General features: G+C 46.8%; 3 long non-coding RNA genes across 5 annotated transcripts in view; 1 reads left to right on the top strand and 2 right to left on the bottom strand.

Annotated features, from left to right (window-relative positions):
* Positions 1–21,954, top strand: part of LOC116070511 — a 31,392-nt gene extending 9,438 nt beyond the window's left edge. Inside the window, exons 3-8 of one of the 3 annotated variants that reach the window (XR_004110439.1) lie at positions 10,978–11,093; positions 11,243–11,358; positions 11,544–11,894; positions 16,078–16,222; positions 17,434–17,712; positions 21,558–21,954. This is a non-coding gene — a long non-coding RNA (uncharacterized LOC116070511). Of the gene's footprint in view, positions 1–10,810; positions 11,094–11,242; positions 11,359–11,543; positions 11,895–16,077; positions 16,223–17,433; positions 17,713–21,557 lie in introns of those variants that run through there. The other 2 variants (XR_004110437.1, XR_004110438.1) reach the window with 2 other exon arrangements.
* Positions 16,103–17,035, bottom strand: LOC116070513. The gene is made up of 2 exons (XR_004110441.1): positions 16,672–17,035; positions 16,103–16,267 (listed from the first exon to the last, which is right to left on the bottom strand). It is a non-coding gene; the product is annotated as an uncharacterized LOC116070513 (long non-coding RNA).
* LOC116070514 lies at positions 17,376–19,187 on the bottom strand. The gene is made up of 2 exons (XR_004110442.1): positions 19,146–19,187; positions 17,376–17,679 (listed from the first exon to the last, which is right to left on the bottom strand). It is a non-coding gene; the product is annotated as an uncharacterized LOC116070514 (long non-coding RNA).
* Positions 21,955–27,833: the final 5,879 nt, after the last annotated feature.

Below are 27,833 nucleotides of genomic sequence, written 5' to 3'. Positions count from 1 at the left end.
GGAACTACAAAGGTTTATTATAAGCCCCTGGAACATTCTGCCTGACCCAGAATGCAGTGTCCTCCTTTTTAAGCTATATGGAAGCTTGGTGCTTTTGCATCAGGGACCATTTCAAGGTCTAAGAAAGCAGGAACCCCCTCACCATCATCTGTCTGCACCTGGTTTGCTTTCAACAGGACTCTGCCTTTTCCCTGCCTGAGCCCACAGCATCTCTGTTGACCAAAGCTAGCAAATTAGAGACCTTTACCCACATAATCCCTGTGGCTGTAGGACCTGGGACAACACACCATGGGTACACAGATGAGACAACTAGCTCAAAGCTAAAATGACCCAGCAGTTTCTGGGCTCACAGATACACAGGGAGCCTGGTTCCCCTACATCCCACCCCTGCAATCACGCTGCCTAGCTTCCAGCAGGTTACTCCTTCAACCTCAGTTTCCACAAAGCAGAAAGAGTGGACAAGAATAGGACAAGAGGGTGCTCGCTGCATCAGTAGGCATCCCAGCCTACTCAGAACTTTCCTGCTTTCCTAACAGGATGTGGGGGTGGCCATGCCTGGCTTACTAAGTCTCCTTGCTAAGGACCTAAAGAAGACAGGGACTATAAGAATATGTGAGGGAGGTGCCAGGTTGGACACGGATCGGTCAGTGTGAAACTCCATTAGAACTAAGAAGTTGAAAGCAGAAGTTATGAGCTGATAATGACCCTGAGCCCATAGATGAGCAGATAATCCAGTTTATATATCCGATAAAGTGGGATGGAAATAAGGAACATATTGCCCGGTACAATGGGAGGCAGCCTTGTCTTTTCCTCAAAGACTCTATAAGCTGCAGATTCCCCTTGGATCCCACCCTCCCTTGACAGCCCCTGCTGCGGACACTCACTCCACTGGTGGAGCAATGACTTCTGCTGAGCAGCATGGCGGGCACCTGCCTGAGCCTAGAAGACAAGGTTGGGTCCAGTGGGAAGACCTTGTCACTCAGTGGAATGCCTGCTAGGTGCTCAAAAAGTGTTCAGTGAATAAACTGATCATAGTAGGTGTTCTGGTAAAGTTTGTAGAATGAGCAGTTAGCTGAAGGAAGATATGGAGGCCCATCTTTCCAATGGACGGTCTGCCTGCTGGCTTTTGTTTGGGGAAGTTTTTGATAGTTGAGGCAATTGGGTTCAAAATGGCTGTGTAAGAAGTCCTGGCTCACAGGGCCCTTTAGATACTGCCTCTTGTGTTTTGAACCCTGTTGTATTTACTTCTACATGTGTTGTACTTTCCATAGTGTCTACACGACTCTCAGAGGGTCTATCACTTAGCAATGCTTTCAATGGTAGTTGAAGCAGTAGACAGACTTCTCTCCCAAGGATCTGAGGATCTGCCAACATCCTAGAACAAAGCTCTTCCCATCTCTCAGCTGTGCCATCCACAACACATTGGATCTTTGTCCTGGTGCCTGGTATGTTATGGGCATAAGTAGCTATGATAGCCCCAGGCATCACAATCAAGTTCAAAGGCAGAGAACAGGAAGAAAGGTGAAAAAGCATTTCCTGGAGTATAGTCTTTTTATATGAGCACAGAACAAGATTCAAGAGGCCCTGCCTCAGGGGTAATTCCTTACACCTTATTCATTAGATTGATCAGCAACATAGCCAACCCTTGGCTGCAGGGGAATCCTGGGGAAATAAAGTCTGATGGGAAGGCCAGGCTGACCCAAGCCAATCAATCACAACTGACCATAAGACACATGCTCAAAGCAAAAGCAAGATTTACACAGTGAGGGGAAAGGAGGACAATGGAGAGTGTGCCCATCCATGGAGGCCCAGAGCCACTTTCTGGAGACAGCCATGTTCTCACTTAAGCAAGGACACTGGGCCCCTGAGACTCCCCAGTGACAGGCCCTGGGGTTGTATACTTGTGCTGAGTTTCTAAAGCAATATCTGAAGAGGCAAGAATCAGAAATCTGTGCAACCACACATCAGGTCCATCTGGACAGCTGACCACTGTTCACAACAGCCTGGCCTGAGGAGTGTGGCCTCCATATGCCTTCAGTGCCCCTTGAACTTCTCAGTGACACAGTAAACAAGTGTCTTGGGGACCTTGGTTGCATCTTCACTTAGGAAGAAGAAGTCTGAAGGATCTGTGGGGTCCTAAGCTGGGGCAATTGGATGTGTATCAGGAGTTAGAACACAGAATGGGATATCTATAAAAGAGGACTTTCCTATTTCAGCCTCACTGTTATGTGTCTAGAAGAGGATGCGAATATTCTAGACGGTTCTCACCAAGAAAGTCAGAAGACAAGTATCTTGAGGTCTGCATGTGGTTCATAAGAAAATGGACACACATGTATACAATGTAAGAAAATGTGTACACACATATATACAATGAACACACACATAAATGTACACACACACAATCTATACATGCATATACAATGTATACATATACACTTGCAAAAATGTACACAATGTATACATGTATACACACAAATGTGTACCACACACACAATATATATATATATATACACACACAAACAATTCAAAAACAGTGCACAGATATACAAACACAAATGTGTACCACACACACAATATATATACATATATATATATACACTATATATATGTATATATATGTATATATATATACACAATTCAAAAACAGTGCACAGATATACAAACACAAATGTATATAAATGTACATGTATGCATTCAATATACACATATATGTATGTAAGCATGCACAGGCATAGAAACACACATATAATGTACACATACACACATGTAGACACACCATATATATATATATATACACACACACATATATATATGTATATATATATATATATATACATGCCTAAAGAATGAGTGCATTGTCTATGTGTAGCAAGAGAGGAACAGAGAAGTGAGTAAGCACTTTAGTTTAAGCACTAACTAATTAGTTGGTAACTAATTTAGTTGGTAGCACTGGTTTCTAATTAAGGGATGTATAGGTGTTGATGTATAACTTCTTTAATATACTTTTTAAAAAAGATTTATTATTATGAGTACACTCTAGCTGTCTTCAGACCACCAGAAGAGGGCATCAGATTTCATTATAGGTGGTTGTGAGCCACCATGTGGTTACTGGGATTTGAACTCATGACCTTTGGAAGAGCAGTTGGTGCTCTTGTGCGCTGAGCCATCTCACCAGCCCCCTTTAATATACTTTTAAGTAATAATTCTATCAATGTCAAGTTAGAAAGTGATGCATTACCATTTTTACAGGATAGAAAAAGTAAAGCTATGTTAATAATAACCAAAATTACATGTTAACAGATTGTTAACCATCAGGCTGCTCTACCAGGGCTAGCAGAGTCCAGTGTGAGCCCTCAATGACAAATGCAAGGACTTCTTCAGCCTCCTTTGTGGGTTCAGCCTCTGAGAATGTCCTGTGCATGGCTCCCAGGGAAGGGGACTAGACATGCATGAAGGAGCTTTCTGTTGAACCTGAGCAGAAGTCATAGTCCCCTGGACACTACTGTGATGAGTGCCCAGAGAGATGCCACCTGGACTGGACTGGGGATGGGTTTGTCACAAACTGGAAACTCCCAGAGTAGAACTTCACCTGAATGAGGTGCTTGGGGGAGATGAAAGTACAAAAGAGCCCTCCATCCTGCAACACATAGTCACGAATGTGTGCGTGCATGTGCGTGTGCGTGCGCATGTGTGTGTGTGTGTTGAGGTTAATTCCATTTTCCAGTTCCTGCATCCATCAGAGGATCAGAGGGCAGGGACGGCCCCTCCCCCGGGTGGTGTCTACTTCCTGGCAGCTTACAGCATTCAGGGCTCCCCTGCCTACTTCCCAAGACTTTGCCCATTCTCTGCCCAGGAGGCTCTGTGGTGCCATGCTAATCCTATTACCACAAATGAAGATGTCATCACAGCTCTTGCCAACGCCCCTCATGGCTGATCCCTCTTTGGAAGAGAAAAGTGCTGTTGTCCAACCACTGACTTCTGAAGCTCCCTCTGGGACCATGGCTGAGGAAGATTTCTGCAGCCTCCCAGCTGGTCAGGGGCATCCTGACAGAGCTAGGCAGCCTGAGTGGGGAGTCAGGAATGAGCAAGGTACCAGCTGTCCAGATACATGCTGACTCGTACATTTATTTTTCTAATGGCTTCATTGCTCCTATTTATAAACAAGGAAAAAAAGACAGAAAACCCATTGACATGGCCAAGGCCCTGGCTGGTGATTTCAGTGGCCAGCTAATTCAAGACCACAAAGCTGCCACCTGGTTGAAATGATGAATTTTGAATGGAACCAGTGACATTTGGCCCATAGCATAGATTCAATTTAGTTTTGCATGGGAACACAGGCTTCCTGTCTTTGCCTATGTCCTCTGGCCAGTTGAGTTTCAAAGATAATGAAGGGGTTCAAATTTTCCATGGTCTAGAGTATAAGATGCACTGTGGGTTAACTATCTCTTTGGTGCCCCAGACCAGGTATTCCTGTACCCTGTCTCTGTACCATAATAACCAGGAATGTCATTGCTGACTATGTAGGAAGGATCTGAGCCAGGGGCTTTCAGCTGTATGTCATATATGATACAACACCCAGGGCATGCTGTTAATGATTTAGGTGTCAGGTCTCAAGGGGAGAACCACTTGTCTAGCAAGAAGCACTGGCTTGAAGAACAAACAAAGGGATTTGGAACAGTTCTAGAATGGAGTACTTGCCTCTGCTGGAGCCATCCAGGGACCAGTAAGAAGTCTTGGCTTTTGGATTGCATCACCGTAGCTGTTGATGCCAGTGATGGGCCTGAGATTCTTCTCACATCTGACCTTATGCCTGGCTTCCCGAGGTTTCTGGAAGGATGTTGAGCATCCTACTTTTTTTTTTTTATTTGAAGATTTATTTATTATATGTAAGTACACTGTAGCTGTCTTCAAACACACCAGAAGAGGACATCAGATCTCATTATGGATGGTTGTGAGCCACCATGTGGTTGCTGAGATTTGAACTCAGGACCTCTGGAAGAGCAGTCAGTGCTCTTAACCACTGAACCATCTCTCCAGCCCAATGTTGAGCATCCTGAGTAAAAGACCCAGCACCAAAAGAATTCTAGAAGGGACCTAGATATATGACCACTGACAACTTCATTGATCTGTCACTTGTGTGATGCTCCAATCTGAAGGTTTATGTCTCCTTAGCTGTGTCTGCAAAGTCCCAGCTCCCCATGGGCCGGTCCCTGCACCCAGAGACCAGGAGGAGGTGGCAGTGGTTGCATACACTCATGGAGTATATCTCCATCTAGAGCATTACCTTAAAAAGAAGAGGCACAAGGGGCTGACTGAGATGCTCAGCCAGTAAAAGTGCCTACCACCAAGCCTGATGAGTTTAATCCCGAGGCCCAAAGAATGTAAGGAAAGAACAGACACAGACACCTTCAAGTTGTCCTGCCTTCTACATGAGTGCTGTAGCACACACACACACACACACACACACACACACACACACCACATACCACAGCACCAACTCCCCATCCCCCATGCAACACAATTAAAAATGTAAAGAGGCAGCTGGTCTGTTGTGTCTACAGTCAAGAAGCAGAAAGAGAGAAATGAATGCTGGTGCTCATCTCAATGTCTCCTTTCTATGCAGTCTGGGACTGAAGCCTAGGGAATGGTTCCACCCACTCTTAGGTTGAATCTTCTCACTTCAATTAATTCTACCTAGATACTTCCTCGTGTACATTCTCAAAGGGTGTAGATCCTGTCAAATTGACCATCAACATAAGCTATCACAATCGGTGTAGGCAAAACTCAAAGGCTGGGAGAACCACCAGATCAAGGTCTCCTCTCCTTTGCACAAGACTTCCATTCTGCAGATCACCTCACAGTCTAATCTGGCTGCTACAGCTCCAGTCATCATGCCCACATTCCTGAAAGCAGGAAAGAATAACAAAGGGAAAAGACACATTCCTTCCCTTTAAGTCATACATCCCGTTGGTCAGGATTAGGTTGTAAACTCCCTGTTTCAAGAGAAATCAGACAGGAAGTCTTCTTTTTGTCTAACGAGTACTGGGCCAGTGAGGAAACTGAGGGCTGTTCCCCAGGAAGGAGAGCAGCAGGTTATTGTGGAGAGGGTTTGCCGCCCACACCCAGAGTGTGATCTCACTGGTGTGACCACTTAGGACTTTAAAGTGTTTAAGAGAATTGCTTTAAGCAATTGAAGGGAATTGCTAAGGAAATAGAGTCCAGGTGGCTCTTGGGTGTGGTGAGGATGAAGAATCCAGGACCAACAGGGGAGGAGGGTTCCACACCACTGCTCTGAGGTGCCTTGGCTGCCTTCTGCTTTGAAAGGAGTTAGTAATTTCGGGCCAGGGCTGAGCCTAGATCTCCTCTCCTCATCCTTGCTCTTGGATCTTCATGAGGACCCTGGCAACCCTGGCTAACACCCGCTCCCCAGTCACCCTGGGGCTGAGTGGACAGAGTAACGTTGGGATTTGAGCCATCCCTCCCAAACTTGTCTGGTGCTTTCACTTTTGCTGTAGCAGGTTGTGAAGTGGGGAGCTGAAGGGAGCTTTTCCAGAACCATCTCATTATTGTGGAGATTGGTTAAAAAGGCAACCCAGGTGGGTTTCTCTCACTGAACACCTGCCCTCCCTTTCTCCACATTAGCACATGACAGGATGTGCTAATGCTCTTGCATTAGTGACAGGCTCTTCTTGCATTGGTGACTCTCCAAGTAACCTTCAGGTGTTGCTGAGCTGCTCAGTCTCAGACATTCTGTTATTGCAACACCATCTGATAAAGACAGCCAAGATTCTCAGTATACAGAGAGCTATAAACAGTGAAAGTATCAGACATGAGGAAAGGACCTGAGTATCTGTAACAGTTGTTGGCACCCATGCTGTCTGTCCCATCAGCTTTGGTAGCAACATCGAGCAGCTTCGACCTTGAGTGGTAGAAAAGGGAAAGCGCATGCAGGCCTAGTGCAGAGTGAGCACATGATGTAGTTTCCAAGTGCGATGCTGTTCCATGGAATTCATGCTTCATGGATGCATTCCGCCCTTGGGAAGACTTGGAACTCACATGGAATGGCTGGGGAGCCATTCCCCATGTGATAACTATTGTTATCACATGATGGCTCCATGGGGTTGGTCACCATTCTGTCAGAAAGTATCTATCCATCCCTCATGAGTGTCAGACACTGTCTTGGCACCCTGGAGTCCCTCGCAAAAAGACAGAGTCTGTGCTTTGTAAGGAAGCCAGACCTGAAATAATTCATCCCACGCCTAATGAGTTTGGATTGGGAAGCAGGCCAGGACACTGAGCTTAGCCTGGGTGAACCCAGGAGCAGCTGTCAGGAGAGGAATCCTCAGAGACAGGCTGGAGTCAAGCCAGTTCAGGGCAGGGAACAAGTCTCTTGCCCCTAAAGGCATAATTCAGGGTTGCTGGGTATAGGCAGAATGAAGAGGGTCCAAAGTGCTATGTTGAGGCCACACTCATCAGCTTAATAGGTCTCTATTCTGGGATCCAGAGCTGGGCCAGGGCCAAACTGACTGGAGCAGACTAGGCATTGGCAGGTGTCTGTGGGCTGAGCTTGGGTAGGGCTGCCTAGCTGCCTCCTTGACCCACTCCTTGGGCAGCTCCTTTGTGTGTCAGCCCTGTCCCCCATGCTGAGCTCCTGTCATTTTGTTCCTGTGAAGGCTGACTTGCAAAAGTCAGTGCATTGTCCCCTAGCACAGGGAGCCAGGGTGGGCTCCATGGAAATCCACATCCTTGTGACTTCATATTCTAAGCTGAAAAGAATATTACTGTCAATACCCATGGCGTGTCAGCATTGCGGGCCCTCACCAAGTCAGGCTTAATGAATGAAGAACATCCATGGTGAGCCAAAGACTTCAAGCACGTGAGGTAAAGATTGACGACATAAAGCTTGCTGGGTCCTAAGTGAAAACATCAGACAGGGAAGGACCTGAGTATCTGTAACAGTTGTTGCCACCCACATTGTCTGGCCCATCAGCCTTGGTAGCAACATCGAGCAGCTTCGACCTTGAATGGTAGAAACAGGGAAGCAAGCACAAGCTCCGCCTTGTCCAGGGTGACACCATGGTAGGGAACTACAAAACACATGAGGAAGCCCTTAGAGCCCTCATGGAAGCCAAGGGAGCCGTCAGCAGCAGTCTCTGCCTAAAGACCAACCCTGCCAAAGTGACCCCTGAGGACAGGCCCTTCTCTTCTGACCAGTTGGGGGACTTAATTTGTGTTCCCAGGGAATGCTGAAGAGTTTCTTCAAATCTCCCCTGAGGTTCCTCAGATAATTTAAAGTAAATTCTCTTAGCATTTCATGGGAATTTTTCTTAGCATGATGTGAGCATTAGTGTAGAATTCTCTGGAAGTCGAGAGGATGTTCCATGTGTGAATTCTATATCTCTGTAAGAACTCACTGGGTCTCACATGACAACTCAGGGAGGTTTTCATGGGAACCCATTGGGAATTCCACAAGTTATTCTATGAACTTTCCAGAAGACTTGTGGAAAGGGTCCATGAGAAAGACACAGCTGACACAGACAAAAAGCAGAGCCGGGCTTCTGGGAGGGCTGGGGATATCCCAGATTCCTCTGTGCAACTCCATGCAAATTGTTCAGGAATGTCGTGGGAGGTCTTTGGAAGTGCAGAAGAATTTTAACAGCACCCAGGGCAGGGATTTCTGAGAGAGTCACTCTTGTCTTCCCCCTGTAGCTACAGATCTCGGATGCTAATCAAGGTTTTAGCAGTTCCCAAGAACAATGGTGCCTGACGCACCTTTTTCTTTGTCTCCTTTATTTTAAAACTTTTTCCTCAAAGAAAGGAAGGAAGGGAGGGAGGAAGGAAGGGAGGGAGGAAAGAAGGGGAAAAGGAAGGAAAAAATAAAACAGAAGAAAAGGCAAGAATCAATTTGTTAGAAATAGCCTGGGCTCCTGCAAAGGGCCTGGGAACCACTACAGCTGACCATGGACATGTAGGGCGAGGCAGGGGGAAGGAGACTGTGCCCCTTGGAAGGAGCAGGGTCCACCACATCTCCTCTTGCTCCCTGGGAGTCCAAGGAAGAAAGTGTGTTGTCTGACTATTTATCACATGGAGAGCATATCATGGTTGGGCTAAGAGTCTCTGATTCAAATTCCCGTTCTGATAATCTCTGTAGCTCAGTTTCCCCTTCTGTCAAGTTAGGATGAGGAGACTTCCATGGACAGCTGGTGTTTCTGCCATGTGATGGTGACGGTGAATGAAGGTGGTGATGATGGTGGTGATGATGATAGAGATAATGGCAGTGATGGTTGTAAGAGTGACAAAGGTAGTGGTGACAGAGGTAATGTTGTTGTTATCTATGGTGGTGATGATAGTAATGATGGTGGGGACTGTGGTGGAGGCGATGGTGGTAATAGTGGTGATGGTGGTGGAGGTGGTAATGGTGGTGGTGGAGGTGATGGTGGTGATGGTGGTTGTGGTGACTGTGGTGGTGGTAGTGATGGTGTTGGTGGTAGTGGTGATAGTGGTGGCTGGGAAACGGTAATGGTCGTCCCTGAGCCATTATACATACATTCTCTCAAGTCATGCTAAGTAAGCTCCTTTAACCTTGGTGTAAGCCCGTCAGTTAAGAACTACAGTGATCTATACTGTTAGAGTTGCTGAAACAGAAGGCCATGAGATCTGATCAGTCCCAAGGCTGACAACAGTACACTCAGCCTCCCATCCACATCCTCCCTCCCAACCTTCTCTTAGGCTCCAAACCCCATTACATCCTCTACTTGACACCCTAATCTTTAGACTCCAAGGAAGTTTCTTCAATATGCCACGCGAAGGACCTGTGGTGAGGAAGCATTCTTGGGTCTCTCCCTTTCTGAACTCCCACTTCTGTTTCTCTCTCCTCTCCCCTTCCCACTCCTTGATCGCCTGTTCCACTGTGGTCTGTATCCTTTGCTCGTCCTGCTCCAGGGCTCCCTTCCCTCACCCACGAGCTCCCTCTGGTACACACGGGCAGGTGAACTGCCTAGAAAGCCTCTGGACTCACTGCTTATGCTCAGAAGCTTCCAGTGGCTCCTACTAACTTCTAGCAAAGGAAGCTGACCACTTGAGTGTGCCAGTGTGTCACTCAGGCAACTCTGGGCTTGCAGTTCCTCTCTCCTGGTGCCTCCTGAACACCCTGAGCTAAACTCCCTGTGAGCTTTACTCCTAAGAATCCTGTGCTGAGGATGCCTCCCTCCTTCTCCTGCCCTCTTTGTCTTCCCCTCCTTCCTTTTCCCTTCCTTTCATCTCTTCCCTTCTTCCTTCTCTTCCTCCCTCCTCCTTCCCTTTTTCTTCTTTTCTCCTTTCTCCCTCCCCCTCCCTCCTCCTTCCCTTCCTCTTCCTTTCTCCTTTCTCCCTCTTTCCTCCTTCTTCCCCTGTTCCCTCCTCCATCTCCTCCTCCCTCCTCCTTCCTTTTCCATCTCCTTCTTTTTCTTGTCTAGCAGAGGAAGATGAATGCTTGAGGACCTCAGTACATCGCTATGAGACTTCTTCCCTCCTCCTCTCCCTCTTCCCTCCTCCTCTACTTCCCTCCTCCTCCATTTCCCTCCTCTTCCTCTTCCCTCCTCCTCCTCTTATTCTCTCCTATTCCTCCCTCCCTTTCCCCCTCCCATTCTTCCCTCCCTCCTCCATCTTCTTCTTCTTCTACTACTCTTTCTTCCTCCCTTCTTCAATATTAAGACTTCCCAGACCACTCCACTCTGCATTCTAGAATATTCAAGCACTGATATCACAAAGCAGTTACCTCCATTAAATGGACTGGGTGAGCTGGGTGTGTGAGAAATATCTGTAACCATGGCACTCAGGTTGCTGCAGGTGGGCAGTGGCCCAAGGGGTGTGTGGCCATAATCTCATATGAAGATGAAGATATGTATGATGCTGGGGAGAAAGAGGGGTCCTGCTAGAGACAGGACTTGGGGTTATATATTAAGATCTAAGATCTTTTATTTTTGGTTGTGAGCCTAGCTTTTAACAGCTGAGCCATCTCCCCAGCCTGCAAGATCTTATCTAAAAAGGGGGAAATCACGAAAGGACAGGGAACAACTACAAACTGACAAAGGACCTCGAGTGACCTACCTGAGGTAAGGAACCCAGGACAGAGCTATGTAGACCTGCTTCTTTCTGCTTCTGACCAGATGCACCACTGAAATCAATGTCCTCATTTGTGGAAAGGTGGGACAGGGCTGGAGAGACAGCTCTGCAGCTAAGAGCACTTGTTCTTCTCCCAAAGGACCCACGTTCATTCCCAACACCCAAATCAGATGGCTTACAACTTCCTGTAACTCCAGCCTCACCCAGGGGGATCTGATGTTTTCTTCTGGCTTCCTCAATCCTTTGAATGCAAATGTAAGTGGCATATACTAGCATGCAGGTCAACAAGAAGTCCCTTGCTGTGGAGAGGGTACCTTAAAGTCTTTCTGCCTTGGGGGGTGGTGGGGGGAAATGGGCGGCGCAGGTGCAGGAAAGTACTGTTAGGATCATTGGGATGTACGCTACACATCTGGAAAGGGGCTTGGCTTTTTAATTCCTAGGTAAAGAAATCCAGACAGAGGATTTATTGCCAAGTAGCATGAACAAGTATCAGAGAGTATGGGTCCCATTCTTATGCCATTGGACCATGTCACTATGAGCTTCTCCTACATCCCATCTCCCTGAAGGCTGGCTCACTGAGAGAACTAACGAATGTCAGTGGGCAATGGTGTTATGCTGTCTTATGCTTCTCAGCTACTCATGTCTCTGCCATTGTCATGAAGTCCTCTTCATGCTTCTGGCTCCCTGCTTGCCTCCATGAGAGCTATGGAGCAGGGGAGGAGTCAACCAACAAAGGAGGAAAAGTTGATGCTGTCCTTCAGGGATTTGAAGACTCTGGCTATTGCACACAGGTGAGGGCAAACAGGACTCTCTTTTCCATGGTTCAAGAGTCTTAGAAATTGCTAGAATGGGATCCAGGGCTCCTGATCAAGACGACTCCCCCACCCCCTATCAGTACCTTCTCCTCACATTGTGATTTTTTTTAAGAAGGAATAAAAGCCAGCAAGTTTGAGGAAAGGAGGACTGGCAATCAGCTCACTCTATCTAGAGATCATGGCCACACACCCCTTGGGCCAATGACACCTGCAAGAGGCTAGAAATTGAGTCACTGAGAGCTCAAAACAGGAATGCTCTTAGACTGAGAAGGACATGTCTATTTCACAGTTGGGATAAAACAAACAAACAAACAAACAAACAAACAAAAGTAGAGGAAGCAGGCACTGAGTTAGAAGAAAGAACACCAGACCCTAACTTTCCAAGTGGGATGTGTTAACAGTGCTGCTTCAAGTCAAGGTGTGCAGAGCCCTGGCTCTTGTCGGCCACGCCCAGTCCATCTCCCCAAGGTCATCAGTTTGGTTGGAGGGACCTTAGGAAAACCCCACCAGGGTTCTGGTTTCCAGACCTAGAATTTCCAAGTCACAACTGTATGAGGATAGAATCTCATGAGCTCTGTAAATCTTAGCTGTTTTCATTGTTGTCTGTCTGCTAAAGGGGAAACAAAAAGCCTATCTAAAAAGATGCCAACAGGATTTTAGCCTCTCATTAGATGTGTCTGTGAGTTAGAAAGAGCAACCCCAGAGCTTGAGCAGGTCTGGAAGAGTTGGTGCTTGCAGCAACCAGGGTGGAAAAAACCTCACAGTCAGTAGAAGTCTGGCAGAGAATGCAGAGAGAGGTATTTATTGCCGCAGGAAGGGGTAAAATTAGCCCCAGACTAGAGGCTGTCTTGATACCATCTCACAAAGATTTAAAACAAACCTCAGAAGGAACAAATGGTTTCCAAATTTTACCTAATTGCTCTGCAGAAAAAAAAAATAACAACAGAACTCAAGCATACTTGTAGAATGTTGTTACAGTCTATGCCATAGCATCCTGAACATAGCTCATCTCAGAAGTTAAGCAGTGTAAGATCTGCTTAATACTTGGGTAGAAGAAAAATGATCAGGAGCAGAGAAAAAAAAATACACAGCAAGAAAAACAGTCTCCAGAAACAACAGAACAACAACCACAACATGACACGGATGACAGAGGAAAGAGACAAGAAATGCTGTGGAAACATCCCAGGAAAAGGAGACTAAGCCTGTGAGGTGGAAAGTGGAGACAGAATGGGAACCTAAGGGCTGAACTTTAATGAACAACAAGATGTCTGACAGAAAAACCAAACAAAAGTAACATTAACTGCAGCTTAGAAACAAACAAAAGAAACACTAACAGCAGCTTAGAAACTAACAAACGTAATTTTAACAGCAGTTTAGAAACTAACAAGCAAAAGTAACTTTAACAGCAGCTTAGAAACTACAGCAGGAAAAACCAAGGTAAAGAAGAGCGTGGAGACATTGTAACAGACTGGCATCCAAAAGGAAAACCCTGGTGGAAAGACTGAGGAAAACCCACAATCTCCAAAGTGACCGTGAAAACCCACAATCTCCAAAGTGACCGCCTAGTATGCAAATGTATGTGAACAGATGCTATGCTAATATATGCAGTGACATGCTAATGTACACTAATATGTGTGTCCAGACAAGAAGTGCAGAGGGGGAAGAAATAGTAGCTTTAATTTTTCCAAAATTGAGGATAACTGTAACCCACCAAGTATAGGAAATATGACAGAAGCCTTATCAAAGGGCATCAAAGTGAAGTTAACAAGAAACTCTTAAAAGTAGTTTGTAAAAGAAAAAGATACCTGTATGGAGAGTGGTTTAATAAAACTTTAAAATTTAATATTTACATGGGCTGGAGACATGGCTCAAGTGGTTAAGATCACTTGCTCCTGTTAGTTTGGATTCCCAGGACCCATGTTGGGTCCTCACAGCCACTTGTGACTCCAGCTTCAGGGATGGGATGCTCGCTTCTGGCTCCAGAAGGTACACCTGCCCACCCCACCCCACCCCACACACATACACATGCTAAAAAGTAAAATCTTTCCAAGGGATTTTTCATAAACTAAAAATGTACCTAAGCTCAAAATACCAGTAAAGAAACAGAATAGTTATAAATCAATACATGAACTATAATGAGATAGTTAAAAAAGGAAGAGGACAGAAAAGATGAAAAGAACAAGGGAGACGAATGAAAAACAAATGTTGAGATGGCAGGTTTACAGTGTACGTGACCGGTCTGAACACTGCGGTTAAAAGGCAGATACAGTGCTGGTGAAATAAAAAGAGCTGTCACCATAAAATCCACAAGAAGACACAGGAGATGGAGACAGGCCAGGCTAGTCTTGAGAAGAAAGCTGGAGTGGTTATTTCAACATCAAGGTAGACTTCATAGCAAAGATCCTTACTAAAGAGAGTAGTGATATTAAAATAACAGGGGTGGGTGGGCTGGAGAGATGGCTCTGCAATTAAGGGCACTCATTGCTCTTTCTTAGGGTCTGGGTTCAATTCCTAGCACTGGGTTCAATTCCCAGCACCTACATGATGACAAACAAGGATCTGTAAGTTCAGTTCCAAGGGATCTGACGATTCTGTTCTGACCTCCAAAAGGCACCAGGCACAGATGTGTGTGGGGCTCACACAGAGTTTCTAAATCTCTCTCTAATAGACATTTTTTTCTTCTCTCCCCCCCTCTTTCTTTTTTTCTTTCTTTCTTTCTTTTCCGAGACAGGGTTTCTCTGTATAGCTCTAGTTGTCCTGGAACACACTTTATAGACCAAGCTGGCCTCAAACTCAGAAATCCACCTGCCTCTGCCTCTGCCTCTGCCTCCCAAGTGCTGGGATTAAAGGCATGTGCCACCACTGCCTGGCTCTAGTAGACATTTCTAATGCCATTCCCTGTTACCAAACAACACTCTCTTTGCTTTTGTTTTGTTTTGTTTGAGACATGGTTAGACTATGTAGCCCTGGCTGTCCTGGAACTCACTCTGTAGACCAGGCTGGTCTCAAACTCACAGAGATCCACCTGCCTCTGCCTCCCAAGTGCTGGGATCAAAGGTATTTGGACCATGGCAGGCAAATATACTTTAAATGACCCAAACTCTTTGAAATATACTGAGATTTAAGACCCAGACAATGATCTAGTTTGTTATATATTTTGTGAGTACTTAAAAATGTGTATGCCACTCTTGTTGAATGAAATATTCCAGAAAAGTCAATTGGGCCAGCTTTAGAATATTCAGCCTTTTGTGTCCTTGGTGACCTTGGCCCTGCTTGTCTGATCAGTTATTGATGGTGTTCATGCATGCAGCTAGCTGTACTTGGCAGTTCTGTCAGTTCTGACTGTGGCTGGTTTGTCTGTGGTGCTGGGAATTGACCTTAGGGCCTTACACATGCTAGGCAAGCTCCCCAACACTGAGCTATGCACTCTTTGGCTTTTTAAAAATTTGAGACAGGGTCTCACTAAGTAAGGTCAACACTAGCAGACCTTAAACTTATTCAGTAGCCCAAGCTGGCCTTGAATTTGTGATCGTCCCATCTCAGCCTACTAAGTAGTTGGAGTTACAAACTTATACCACCAGGCCTAACTACTCCGTATGTTTTAAGGCTTTATTGATATGGGTAGATATCATTGACATGTATCAGATGACCTGGAATTGGAGATGATTATAAGCTACAATGTGGGTACTGGGAACTGAACCTGAGTCCTCAGCAAGACAAACAAATGTCCTCAACTGCTGAGCCATCTCTCCAGCCCTTTCTTTTTTGTTTTTGTTTGTTTTGAGAGAGGATCTCTCACTTTAGGACTCAGAGCTCCATAATTTTGCTAGACTAGCTGGTTCTCATCCTTGAGTCCCTGGTACTACACAGATTAAGCCATCTCTCTACTCCCAATAATTACAGACTAATCAAATGACCATTCTTCAGAGTAGCCAAAAGTTGTAAGACATCGAAAGGGAAAGTAAAAAGTCCTTTTGAAATAGGTGAAAAATGGAAACACAGCTTACTAAAAGTTTTTTTTTTAAATAAGTGAACAAAATAATGGAGATCGTCTGACCCCTTCACAGATGCATACCATGCACCTTGCTGACATGTCATTGCACACCTGTGCCGCCTCCCCCAACACTTGTTCAGTTCCCTTCTTTTCTGTCACATACAGACAAATAAGAAGACTGCAATGTGTCTCTCGAGTGTCAAGCTTAATATTCTTTTGAGTAGGAAGACAATATACAAGATTTCCCAAGAGAACCTGTAAAATTTGTCATCTGGATGCTTTTCCCAAGTTCAGCTCTTGGCCAGAGAAGGTAATGAGAGTTAACCCACTGTAGGCTCCCAGCTATGTTGTCCTCCTAGGAATGAAAAAACAAGCCAGAGATACCATCAATCCAAAACAGTTCAGGCCCCAAATTGAAAGCCTTGGGCTCTGAAGCCTGGGCTGCTGACAGTAGCTGCTAACCACTCCCCTGCTGCTGTTCCTTCTTAGGGAGCTGGAAGCAGCAGTACTGTTGGGTTTTGTTATGTGTAGGATGTTTTTCCTGCATGCATGTCTGTGCACCATGTGCAAGGAGGCCAGGACACAGCATCAAATCCCCCTAGAACTGGGGTAACAGACAGTTGTTAGCCATTATTGTTGGTATCAGGACCTCCGAAACCCATGACATCACATATAGGGGACAGCGTGACCAGCACGCCTGTTGCCAAAGCAACAGCCACTATATTCCCAGAATCCACTTGGCTCAACTCCCACCTTTACCTGTGGCTATGTCACTATCCATATATAAAAGGAAGGTCCCTCTGATCTCTCTCTTCCTTCCCTTCTCTTTCTGCTGTCACCTTGCCGTTTTCTCTCTCAATAAACCTCACGTAGAAATGTTTGGCCTGGTATGGCCTTTCTGGAGCTACACGGCGATCACAACAGTTATGTGGGTGTTAGGAATCAGACCTGAGCCCTCAAAAAGGGGACCCAGTACTCTTAACCACTGAGCCTTCTCCTCAGGGCCTGGCAGCAACAGTGATAACCTGATAGGTGGATCCCCTATGAAGAGGTCCACAGTCCTTGCATTCCTACCCAGGAGCTGTAATAGGATCCTTCCTTTTTTCCCCCAAGTCTCCTCTGAATTTCCATGGTACCTGTTTAGAATATCTCAGTGCCAGACCCTTCTAGAATCTTCCAGGTAGTTCCATGGTGCCGTGACTACCCTCTTATGACCTTATTACTTGATACACTCTTTGCTTTACCAGCTGAGGCAGCCCCTCCTCACAGGGCTAGCTCATCTTTGGGTCTGGGCTTGCTGACGCCAGTCCCCAGTGCCCAAAGCAGAGTTGGCCCCATTCATCTCTTGTGCTGTGCCTCATGGAGACCCCGGGGCGGGACAGCCTGGCTGTAAAAGATGCAGGCCTCTGGGAAAGGTGCCAAGATGTCATAGTAAATAATGCGGAACAGGGCAAGGCTAGTTGGGGTTTCTCTTCTAAATGAAACTTTCAATCATGAAACAGTTTATCTTACGTTTCACAGCACTTAGTCTATGAACATGATAGTGGGGTTCCTGAAAGCTGGTCCTGACATGACATGAAGCACCAAGTCAAGGACGTAGTTTTCTTCAACAACCATGGCACTCCTACTAGAGCCATTGTGGTCCAGACAGATGTTCAAGTCCCTCTCCCTGAAGAGTCCAGCATTCACATCCCAGTGGCACAAGCTCAAGTCAGTACACCTGCATCAATTTCATTCCTTATGGCCCATACTTGTCCCTGCTTTTGCCTGCAACAGAAGAAATACTTGGAAATCATGGTGGTAGGTACCAGAGTCACCCATATCCTAATCGTTAGAACTCTAAACTGGTGTCTGGCTGTGGTCAAGCAGACTTAACAGGTGTTATGAAGTTCAAGATCCTGAGGTAAGGAGGGCACCCTGGAATGTCTGGAGATTTGTGTTATTACAACCCCTGGGAGAAGGGTAGAACTGTCAGGTAAAGATCCCAGAGGTGAGAAGCATGAAGAAGAAGTAGAAAGGTCGAGAAACATGGCTGGCCTCTAGGGAAAGAAGGATCCTTAAAGCTGTCTCTGAGAAAGAATCACAAGGCCCATTCTAAGCACAAAACACCAGAACAGGGGCACTGTCAACTGATTCCATGTGCATGTTTCACACTGTGGGAATACATTACTGTGGCCAGAAGTGGCTCACCCAGATCCTAGTGCTGCATTGTGTGTGCCTGGTACATCCTGTGGCTCTGGGAGCTTCCATTTTGGTAGAAGCTGGATGCTTGGGTGTGGTACATGTACCCCTGATGATACCCTAACTCTTCATTCCCCTCCCCTAGGGACTATCTTCTTGGAGGATAGTAGGTTGCCCAAGGTCATGTTCCTTTTCTCTGGGGTAGCCAAGGGGTCTGACTAGCCAATGCCAGGAACACAGCTCAGCTTGGTTCTAGACCGTTCTGAAGCCCCAAGTCAGTTCCAGGGCTTTGGAGTTCAGCCTTGACCATGACAGTGAACATTTCCACTTGGAGGGTGGTTCCCTCATGCTCTTTCTGCATTTCTCATCTGAGCTTTCCACAGTGGACTCCCTGATAACTTGCTAGCAAACTCAAAGACAACAAGCATCAACCAGCACTGCTGACAGCCTAGAAAGTCAAACACCTTGAGGACCAGCTAAGGAACAGAGACCTGAACTCTAGGCTTTACAAAGTCATCTACAGAGTTGAGCCAAGTTGCTTGCTGGGGTAGACTTAGGAGGGGCCAACGCAAGCTAATTATTGGAGAGTCTTTCCTATTGTGAATACATTTGCTTCTCCCAGACATAAAGAGCCTGTGTGCACTGCAACAATGGCCCACATGTGAAGATCCATAGTGTGGGGAGTGAGGGAGACCTGAATAACTGTATATTGTTGACATGAAACCAGCCATGTTAAGCCAATGCCCAGCCACCACTGCCAGGCAGGGCCTTTAATCCTAGCACTCAGGAGACATAGTCAGACTGATCTCTGAGTTCAAGTCCAGTCTGGTCTACAGAGTGAGTTCCAGGATAGCCAGGGGTATATGGAGAAACCTTTGGTTTTTGTTTCAAAAAAACTAAAGAAAAAAAAAAGAGAAGAACCCAGTGTCTCAGACCCATGGGAACTGCAAAGCCTTCCCCCACAGTGATGTTGGCAAAGAGGATTGCATAGCCTTCCTCTCTCCCAAGTGTGAATGTGGATGGTGTGTGCAAGTACAAGCTTTTACTAATACCTGACCAGAGAGTGCCCAAACCGACCTCTTCCTGCTTCCTCCTTCCTACCAACTATAACCTGAGGTTGCTTGCTTACAGGAACCTCCTACTGAGACTAGCCAACCCCTCCCACTGTGACATAGTCAATAAACATGGTGCTGAGGTTCCTGGTCATTGCATAGTTGATGCGACTCCATCAGACGAAGCACAGTCCACCTGATCCCAGCATCATCTTAAGTGGCTGGCAAGTGCCACTGCAGGAACTGAATGAGAAAGCACCTCCCCATCAGAAGGGCAAAAAGACAAGGTGTTGAGATCACATGAAGAACTCAGGCCCTGTCAAACACCTCCCCTGTTGCTTTCGGTAGCCTTAACAATCGCTCCTTCTCCCTGTTCTGCACATGGGTACACAGAAGCTGAGAGGGGTAAGGGGACCTCAAAGACATACGATTAATTACTGGCATGCATAATTATTCAGGCATGCAAGTATGTGTTCATTAAATGTCTCTTACATGTCTACTGTAAGCAGGTTCCTGAGAGATGTAGGAGAAAGTGTGTGTGTGTGTGTGTATATGTGTGTGTGTGGTAGGTGGAGTGTGTGTGCCAAGGGGAGAAGGTTACTGGCTTAATTAGATGGGCCCCTCTGAGAGAGAGGAGAATTGAGGCAGTATGAAAGGGGGTAAGGGGAGGATAACCAGGCCATCAGAAGTTTCCCTTCATTTCTGGGGGCCCAGGGCTGCAGCTTATAGTGGATAGGTACCCCTAGAGTTTCCTAGTACAGTGTGAGAAGTCCATAGCTCTTCAGAAAGGCTGGGCTGGGCTGGACACATATCAGGGGCTGGACAAGACAGGCAACATGGCACCAGATGATAATGCCCCCTGTCGCCCACGCAACCTCACCAGCCATGAGTACCACCTGTGGCCCCAGCGTTAATTGCTCAGGAGTACAGGGGCTGTATAATTTGGATCAAAAGGCCCTTCTTGGTAGAAACTTAATTGTAGCACTTTGTGCTGACCTGGGGCGATCTGCTGTCTCTCAGGTTATGTCTGCTCTCAGCCCTGCCCTTCTCCTCTCCCAGCCTCAGTTTCCTCCCTAGAAAATGTTCCCACCCTAATCACTCCATGGGGCTGAAGAAAGAGATGGAGGAGATGGAGGGTGGGTAACCTCAGGGGTACCCTCACCCTGAATTTTCACTGACTGGAAACCCTCATTTCTTTTTTTTTAGTTCATCCTGCAGCCAGCCAGCTGTGCCTGGTTGCCTCTCTAAGTCGTTCATGAGTTTTAGGCTTGCAGAAGTCCTGAAGGCCAGGTCAAAAGCATCTAAGAGTTGCCCTTCAGAAGAGACTTGCAAGGAGATAGTCATGAATAGAGAACACAACTGCTAGGAAAGAAGCTTTGGACTGGGCTCTGCCTACTTGGAGCAGGGTAGGAGGACATTAGGCAGAGGAAACCAGATGTGGCGAAAGGCAGGTGTAGTGACAGAATGTTGGTGGGAACTTCCCTTTGGCTATATCTGGGGGTGGCAAGGGCTTTTCAGGGGGTTTGATCCTTTGGTTCCTGGAAGCCATGGAAGGATTTGAAGCAGTAGACAAACATCAGCTTAATCTGGGACCCCTAATGCCAGTATGGGTTGTCAAGTAATGGGGATCTGGCAGCAGAGAGGTCAACAGGAGTCAGCTGCACTGGTTCGAGTGAGAACATTTCTGTACCCACTGACACAAAATAGGTCCAGGTAGGCTCCTGGAGAGGAAGGATGGGCACTTACATTTCACAGGGAGATGATCAGTAGAGATGGGTTGAAGATCATCAGGATGATTGAAGCCCCCCAGGGATCATCAAGCTGCTATGGAAGGGGAGGTGTAGCCCCCTAGCCTCAAATCACTGCTCACTTCCTTCTTTGTTTTTCCTCAATTATTTTTTATTAAACTAATAAAATTTATTTTAAAATATACAACTCAGTATTGACATTTTTTAAGTCATCAAAATAATTTATAGTAGTTAAATGCCTCTTAAATATACATGATATCTTCTGAACCTAAAATTAATATGCACTCGATCAGTTTTTAAAGTCTATTTGGAACATTAAACATGATAGAAGTAGAAAAAAAATCTCTTATGAAGTCCTCTATGAAAGGAAATTGTGACAAGTTCCTAATTAGACAGAAACCATTCCATCTCCAAGGGAGAATATGCAGTGTAATAGTGGCTTCATAGAATGAATTGGGTAGTGTTTCTATTTTGTGGAATAGTTTGAAGAGTATTGGTATTAGGTCTTCTTTGAAAGTCTGATAGAATTCTGCACTAAGCCCATCTTGTCCTGGCCTTTTTTTTTTTTGTTTGAGAGACTTTTAATGACTGCTTCTATTTCCTTAGGGGTTATGGGAGTGTTTAGATGGTTTATCTGATCCTTGCTCACTTCCTTCTGTTACAGGGCTAGGAAATTTAACAACTCCATCTCAGACTTCCTCACCCCTCTGGGTCCCAGCCAGATTACCACTGCACCAAGGAGATGCGACTGGAGCAGGAGGTGGCTTTGAGCCTGCACTGTTTCCAAACTCTGGACAACTCACCACTTAAACCCCCTATGGATGTACTTTCTGAGCAAGTTTTCTAAGCAGCTCTAGCAGTCTGCTGGAGACTCTAGGGACAGGGCAGAATGTCTGGGTGATGACTACACTCTGAGCTTACAGTCTGCTTTCTGTCCCTGTAGGCATCAAGAGGTATCAGAGGCAGCAACAACCTCCTGATTTTTACCTCTAGATCCTAACTGCAGCCCTGGCTAGATCTTTCATTTGAGCTGGAACGTACTATATACTGCTCAGAGTGGCTCCTGTGTGGTTTTTCAATGCTCAGGTCTGCATCTATGAGATCACTCTGTGTGTCCCATGAAACACTCCTACCTCTGAGATGCTGTTGACCCCTGCTCAGCAGACTTAGAAGATCAGCCAAATTTCCTTTCTCCTTCAAATGACATAATGAAATGTGGGAGCCATCCTGATGGTCACTTTAGGACACTGCTGCCAGCCCCTCCAACCTTCCCAGAGACCAAATCCTGTGTATTAAATTGTTCCCTGAGAAATGGAGCCATTGGATACTGGCCAGGAGGGACACCCCTTGCCTGGAGAAGATGCCACACACAAATGGCTGGGCCAGTGGGTGCAGTAGCTGTAGGGAGCATATGGAGTACTCTGGAATACATTGGGATGCAGAGAAGGGAGGAGGGGGAAGAGCTGCCCTAGATGCTGCTACTTGGCTATGTACACCCTGGTGGCCCTCCATGGCCATCCATTTAGCATAGGTACACTCCTTCTGTCAGCTTCCTTCCAGCTATTTACTCATGGCTCTAACTCGTGGCCTCTTACTGTGCGCACTTGTCCATGCCTCATATAGGATATTTTCTTTAAGGCAGTGGAGGTGGATGTGGTTGGGGACAACATCTTTCCTTTGTGCCCCTGTTCCCAGGTATGTGTCCCTGAACATTATTCTCTCTGTTAGACCACAAGCCATTGCTTCAAAGAGCTATTGTAGATTCTTGAGTCTCCATGGACTCTCCATTGACAAAGAGAAGGCAGGGACAGAGTAACCCAGACAGGGTACCAGTGCCTATAACACAGAGCCTGTGCACAGCAGGGGAACAGAAAAGGCTGGAACTGCTACCTGAGCTGCCTTTTGGAGCCATGCTTTCCTGTGTGTAGCCAGGTGTTGGAAATCAATAGAAGAGTCAGGGGACAAAGTGGGACCATCAACAGCAAACATTTAAACTCCCCGTTACTGGGAACTAGAGTCGTGAGCCCAGTTCCGCTGGAGCCAGAGAACTTCCATGCAAATCAGGGTAGAACCCTGTTCTGAGTTCTCAGCCTCCTGTACAAGGAGCCATTTGGCTCCTGTGCTTATGAGTTCTCCTCCCTCCATGTACCCCATCGGGAGTGCTGCGGGTTTCTCTGCCTTAGACTGTAATGGTAGGCAGAAAGGAGTAGGGGCAGAGCAGTTCAGGAGGCCGTGGCCACAAGCTCCACTGTTCTGGCTGCAACTTTCAGGGCTGCTCCGCACAGGGTAATGCTCCGGACAGACTTTTCAGGGAGCCTTAGCCATCTACCAGGCACCCACCACACTGTTTTGCTGGTTAAGAGCTGGCACACTATGAGCTGGCAGCTGAGGTCTCCCAGGCTCCTTGTTGGCCAGGGCACAGGCTTGACAACTTGTTGCAGTTTGGCTCCTGTGCTTATGAGCCTGGCTGTCCCAGTCCCTTGGTGCAAAGTATTTCTGTGTTCAAACGGGAGCTGTTGTTCACAGCAGGCCGTGCAAAACCCCAACAGATGGACCTCAAAAGGGGAGGTGGTGGAGGAGACAGTCACCATGGTGACAACACCTCATCTCCAGGTTTTAAAACCCAACACCACCCAAAACACCTTAATTGTGTGCAAATAGAATTAATGCCAAAGACAGCTCTGGCTGGGGTGGCCTTGAATCTACGTTTCTCAAGAAAATAAGTTGTGCACCATGCACTTATACAGCTAAAGCCAACATGATTTCCCCATGGAGCACAGACTGTGGCTTAGCATTTTCTGGCAGCCACCGGCTTTCAGGATTTCACGCAGGTTAAAAATAAAAACGCAAAGCATTATGGTAATCCCTCCTGTTCTCCCAGCATGGGCATGGTCCACTTGAGGAGTGATTTTCCCATCAGCTCTCCTTGTAGACCTAGACAGCAACCCTTGGAAGCTGCTGATTTCATTCCTAACAGTAGAAGAAGAAACTGAGGCAGAGTAGTAAGGCAAACAGACAAGACCCAGCACAAGCTCCACACACAGTGTCTGCTACTCTATAATTTATGCTGAAATGGAAAGTCCTGGGTCTGACTTGTATATCCTGTATGTGGGATATACAATGTTCTGGGTATATGCTCTTCATGCATAGTGTGAGGTTGTCATATTCACTTGCTGGTGTCCTTGTCTCCAGGACCTACACTGAGGAGACATGTCCCAGTTCACATCTTAGCAGCGATGCCAGTCCAGGCCCAATGAGAAAGAGATGGGTTTTCAAGTGTGGTCAGTTGAGGGAATCTGATGCTTGCAAAAGGCTCAGTCTACCTTGTTGAGCTCAGGAGACTGAGAATGGAAGGCCGGTAGCTTGTGAGTCTGCAGAAGAATTCCTCTCGCCACTGACCAACACTGTGTGGCCTGGATGTGATTGATACGGAGGTTACAGGTCAGTTAATTCTGGTAAAGGGCTATTGAACTAACCAAGAGTTGGCCAGGGTTCAGGTCTCCAGAGGTGGTGACTCAGCGGGGGGCTTTACCCAAAGCTGGGACCCAGTAGAAAATGGGATCTGGAGACGACTATGAACATCACCGTCAGGCTCCTGATCTTGGCCCCCTCACTTCACTGTGAATATTTCACCATCTTCTCTGCTACTAATGGGCTGTGTAAGCATGTACCTATCACTCAACCTCTCTGAGCCTCAGGTTGTTAGTATATAGCAATGCCCCACAGCCTGTGGTTGTATTGTGAGTTGTGTCTCTGAGAAAGAAGTAAGTGAAGGTGCCCACCGGGCTGGAGCTATGATGCTGAGCTATGCACTGTACACAAAGGTCTCTCGTGTTACCTCTTCAAGAAGTCTTCCTGGCTAGTGCTGTTCTCCAACAGGTAGACATCTGTGCTGGCTCCCACACTACTCCATGCTAATCTTTGGGGTCCCCCTACCTGACCCTCTGTGACCATGGAAACCATTTGAGAGTAGGGTTTTGTTGTCCCCTACAATGGGTCTAGCAACTTTCCTGGCACACAGAGATACTACAGAGAGGATACTTTCCCAAATTCACATGCTGACATCTTACCTCCCAAGGTGGTGGCATTAGAAGCTGGAGGAGCCTTTAGGAGGTGATGGGACCATGATAGGGGGAACTTTAACCATGTTAACACTCTTGTAAGAGAGTTCCCGGAGAGCTGCCTCCCCCATCCTGTGAGGACACAGTGAGAACAACATTCTCTGTGAATGGGGAAGACATCCTGGCTTGATATTGGATATGTCAGTACCTTGATCTCAGACTCCAGCCTCCAGAACTGTAAAATGATTTGATGCTGAAGCCACCTGGTCAACCGCATTATCATGCAATCGCTGAAAGAGACTGAGACAAGAAAATGCCCATCGACAAATAGTTATCTGATGAATGAATGAATGAATGAGTGAGTGAGTAAGAGATCCCTACAAATGCTGTGGGGTGGTAAAAAAGACAGTGTCACCCTATCTTACAGAAAGGGAAGAGTCTCTTTGAGAGTTGATTAGACTGTCACAAGGATACGCAGCTGGTTTTTGGTTGACCAAGTGCTGTTGTGGGATATGGGATGATCGATGCAGACTTGTCCACTCAAAGCACTGCTCTGACCCTGGAGGAGCACCCAGAGGAGACACTGGGCCTGCTATAGGCCCTGGGAGCAAGCAAGGACTGTTTCCCACTTCAAAAAAAAAAAAAAAAAAAAACCCAAAAAACAACAACAAAAACTCACCAATGGCACCCTATCCCTGTTCACCTTATTTAAAGCTCCAAATTTTCTTCCAGGCCTAATTGAACATTCCTCTGTGGACCCCTCGACTCGGAACAATTAACCGGCCTCTTAGCAGCAAGCAGCTCCCTGGGTAGAACGCTCAGATTTATGTCTCCTGGGGAGGCAGCCTATTAGCTGTGGCTGTAAATCCCAGGGTCCTGGCTGGCAAGGTGGGTTTTAATAAAATCAGAGGGGACGGAGCCAGGCTGGAGCTGCAGATTTCCGGGGGGAGAGCCAACATTTGCCTGTAATTAATCGGGACTCCTTCAAGCTCTGGGGAAATGCCAGGGTCTTAATGAAAACTCGGGAGTTGGAAGCAGCAACCAGTTGGCAGTCATACCAGTTCCCAGCTGGGACAGAGATGCAGAGACCAGGGGGAGCCTGGGTTGCCTCTTCCAAGGGGCCTTGAAATTGGGGCATCGTTCAGTGGACTTAGGGATTGCGAGTCTGTTAATCTAAAAACTTTCATTCTAGTTGGGAAAGTGCCTCATGCTCCTATTGCCACTGACCCTTTTCTTTTAGGGACCCTAGTCTAGGAATCCTGGGGCTGCCACGTAATCCTAAAACAAACAAACAAACAAACAAACAAAAAGGTAAATGCCTAGCCCAGCAAGAGGCTTCTTGATCCCTAGTCCTTCTTGGGTAGTGCTCTCAGCCTTCCTTTGAACTTGTCCCTTTAGCAAGATCTGTACATGCTGAAAGGTATTGGATGTCACCCAGACTCCAGACTGTCCCCTCCCCTCTCCTCCCTTCACCTTTCCTTCCCTCCGAGCCCTCTCCTTCCATTTCTTCTTTCCTCCTTCTTTCTCTTCCCCTCATTCTTCTCTCCTCCCCTCCCTTCCCCTCCCCTCTCCTTCCCTCCCCTCCCCTCCCCTTCCCTGCTCTCCCCTTCCCATTTCCTTCCCTTCTTTACCTGACCTATGCCTGAAATCCATACTCTCAGATTTCTGATTCAGCATCTTTGAGAGGTCCCCACGGCACAGCTTCTCTAACAGTGATCTGCTGACTGCCTCACCCCATCTCCCTCCTCCCAGATCCCTCCTCTTGTCAGCATCTCTCATCCCCTTGTGCAGGCAGAACATTCACTAGCACCCTTGGCTTCCTCTCACTTCGTCACATCCCGCCAGCTCTCTCTCTAGACCTCTGACACCATTCCCCACTAGTTTCCACTTCATCCAGGCCTCTGTGAGCTCCCACTGTGGCCTGCTCCATTGAGGTCTTTATCCTTCCACTTGTGTTTCTCTGTCTCTTCAGTGGCCCTCCTACTGGGCACTCTCAGCTGCGATGGCAGACACTTTCCTGGTGTAGGTTGTTGTCCCAAGTGTTTCACATGCTCTGGGTTCAACCCTCTGGGCAGTTGATAACCATAGTGCTGCTGCCCCGACTTTCCCAGTGGCTTCCCATCCTGGTCTCTTCTACTCTGTTCCCCACTGCCACTCTCTCATCATCCTACCCAGTGTCCCCTGCCAGCTGTTGTCACTCTCAAAAAAACAGCATTTTCTTATGCCTGCATGCTATCTACCTCACAAACCTTGTTCCTCAGAATGGAACAAGAATTCTCTGTTGACCTGCACTGGTACTGGTACACAGTAGGCACACCATAAAACCCTGCCACCTCGAATGTATTCTGTTTGCAGTGGGTGGAGCCATCTGACCTGAAAGCAATGAAGGGGTTGCCTCTTACAAAAGCCATCGCTGTCCGAATTGTTGGGCTCATTTCCTAGCATCCCAAGTGTGGGTTTTGAATTAAAATGCCCCAAAGGAGTGGCACCATCAGGAGGTATGATGTTTGAGTAGATACAGTGTTGTTAGAGGAAATGTGTCTCAGTTCACTTCCTGCTGCCAGCTGATCCAGATGTAGAACCCTCAGCTCTTTCTCCAGCACCATGTCTGCCTGCATGCTGCCATGCTTCCCGCCATGATGTAATGCACTAAACTCTAAAACTGTAGGCCAGCCCCAGTCAGTTTCCTTTAAGAGAGTCGCCTTGGTCATGGTGTCTCTTCACAGCAACAAAACCCTAAGAAACTACCTAGAGCTGGATCCTCCTTGTTCTCATGGAATTCACATAAGGTCAGGAGTGTGCCAAGAGGGCAGTTTCTATGCTAGGTATTTCAAGAGAGATGATAGATAGACACACAAACAGACAGACACACAGACAGA

Source organism: Mastomys coucha, unplaced genomic scaffold, assembly GCF_008632895.1.
Source record: "Mastomys coucha isolate ucsf_1 unplaced genomic scaffold, UCSF_Mcou_1 pScaffold22, whole genome shotgun sequence".
Taxonomy (NCBI): domain Eukaryota; kingdom Metazoa; phylum Chordata; class Mammalia; order Rodentia; family Muridae; genus Mastomys; species Mastomys coucha.
Note: the sequence above shows the minus strand (reverse complement) of the source record. Positions and strands in the feature narration are given on the sequence as shown.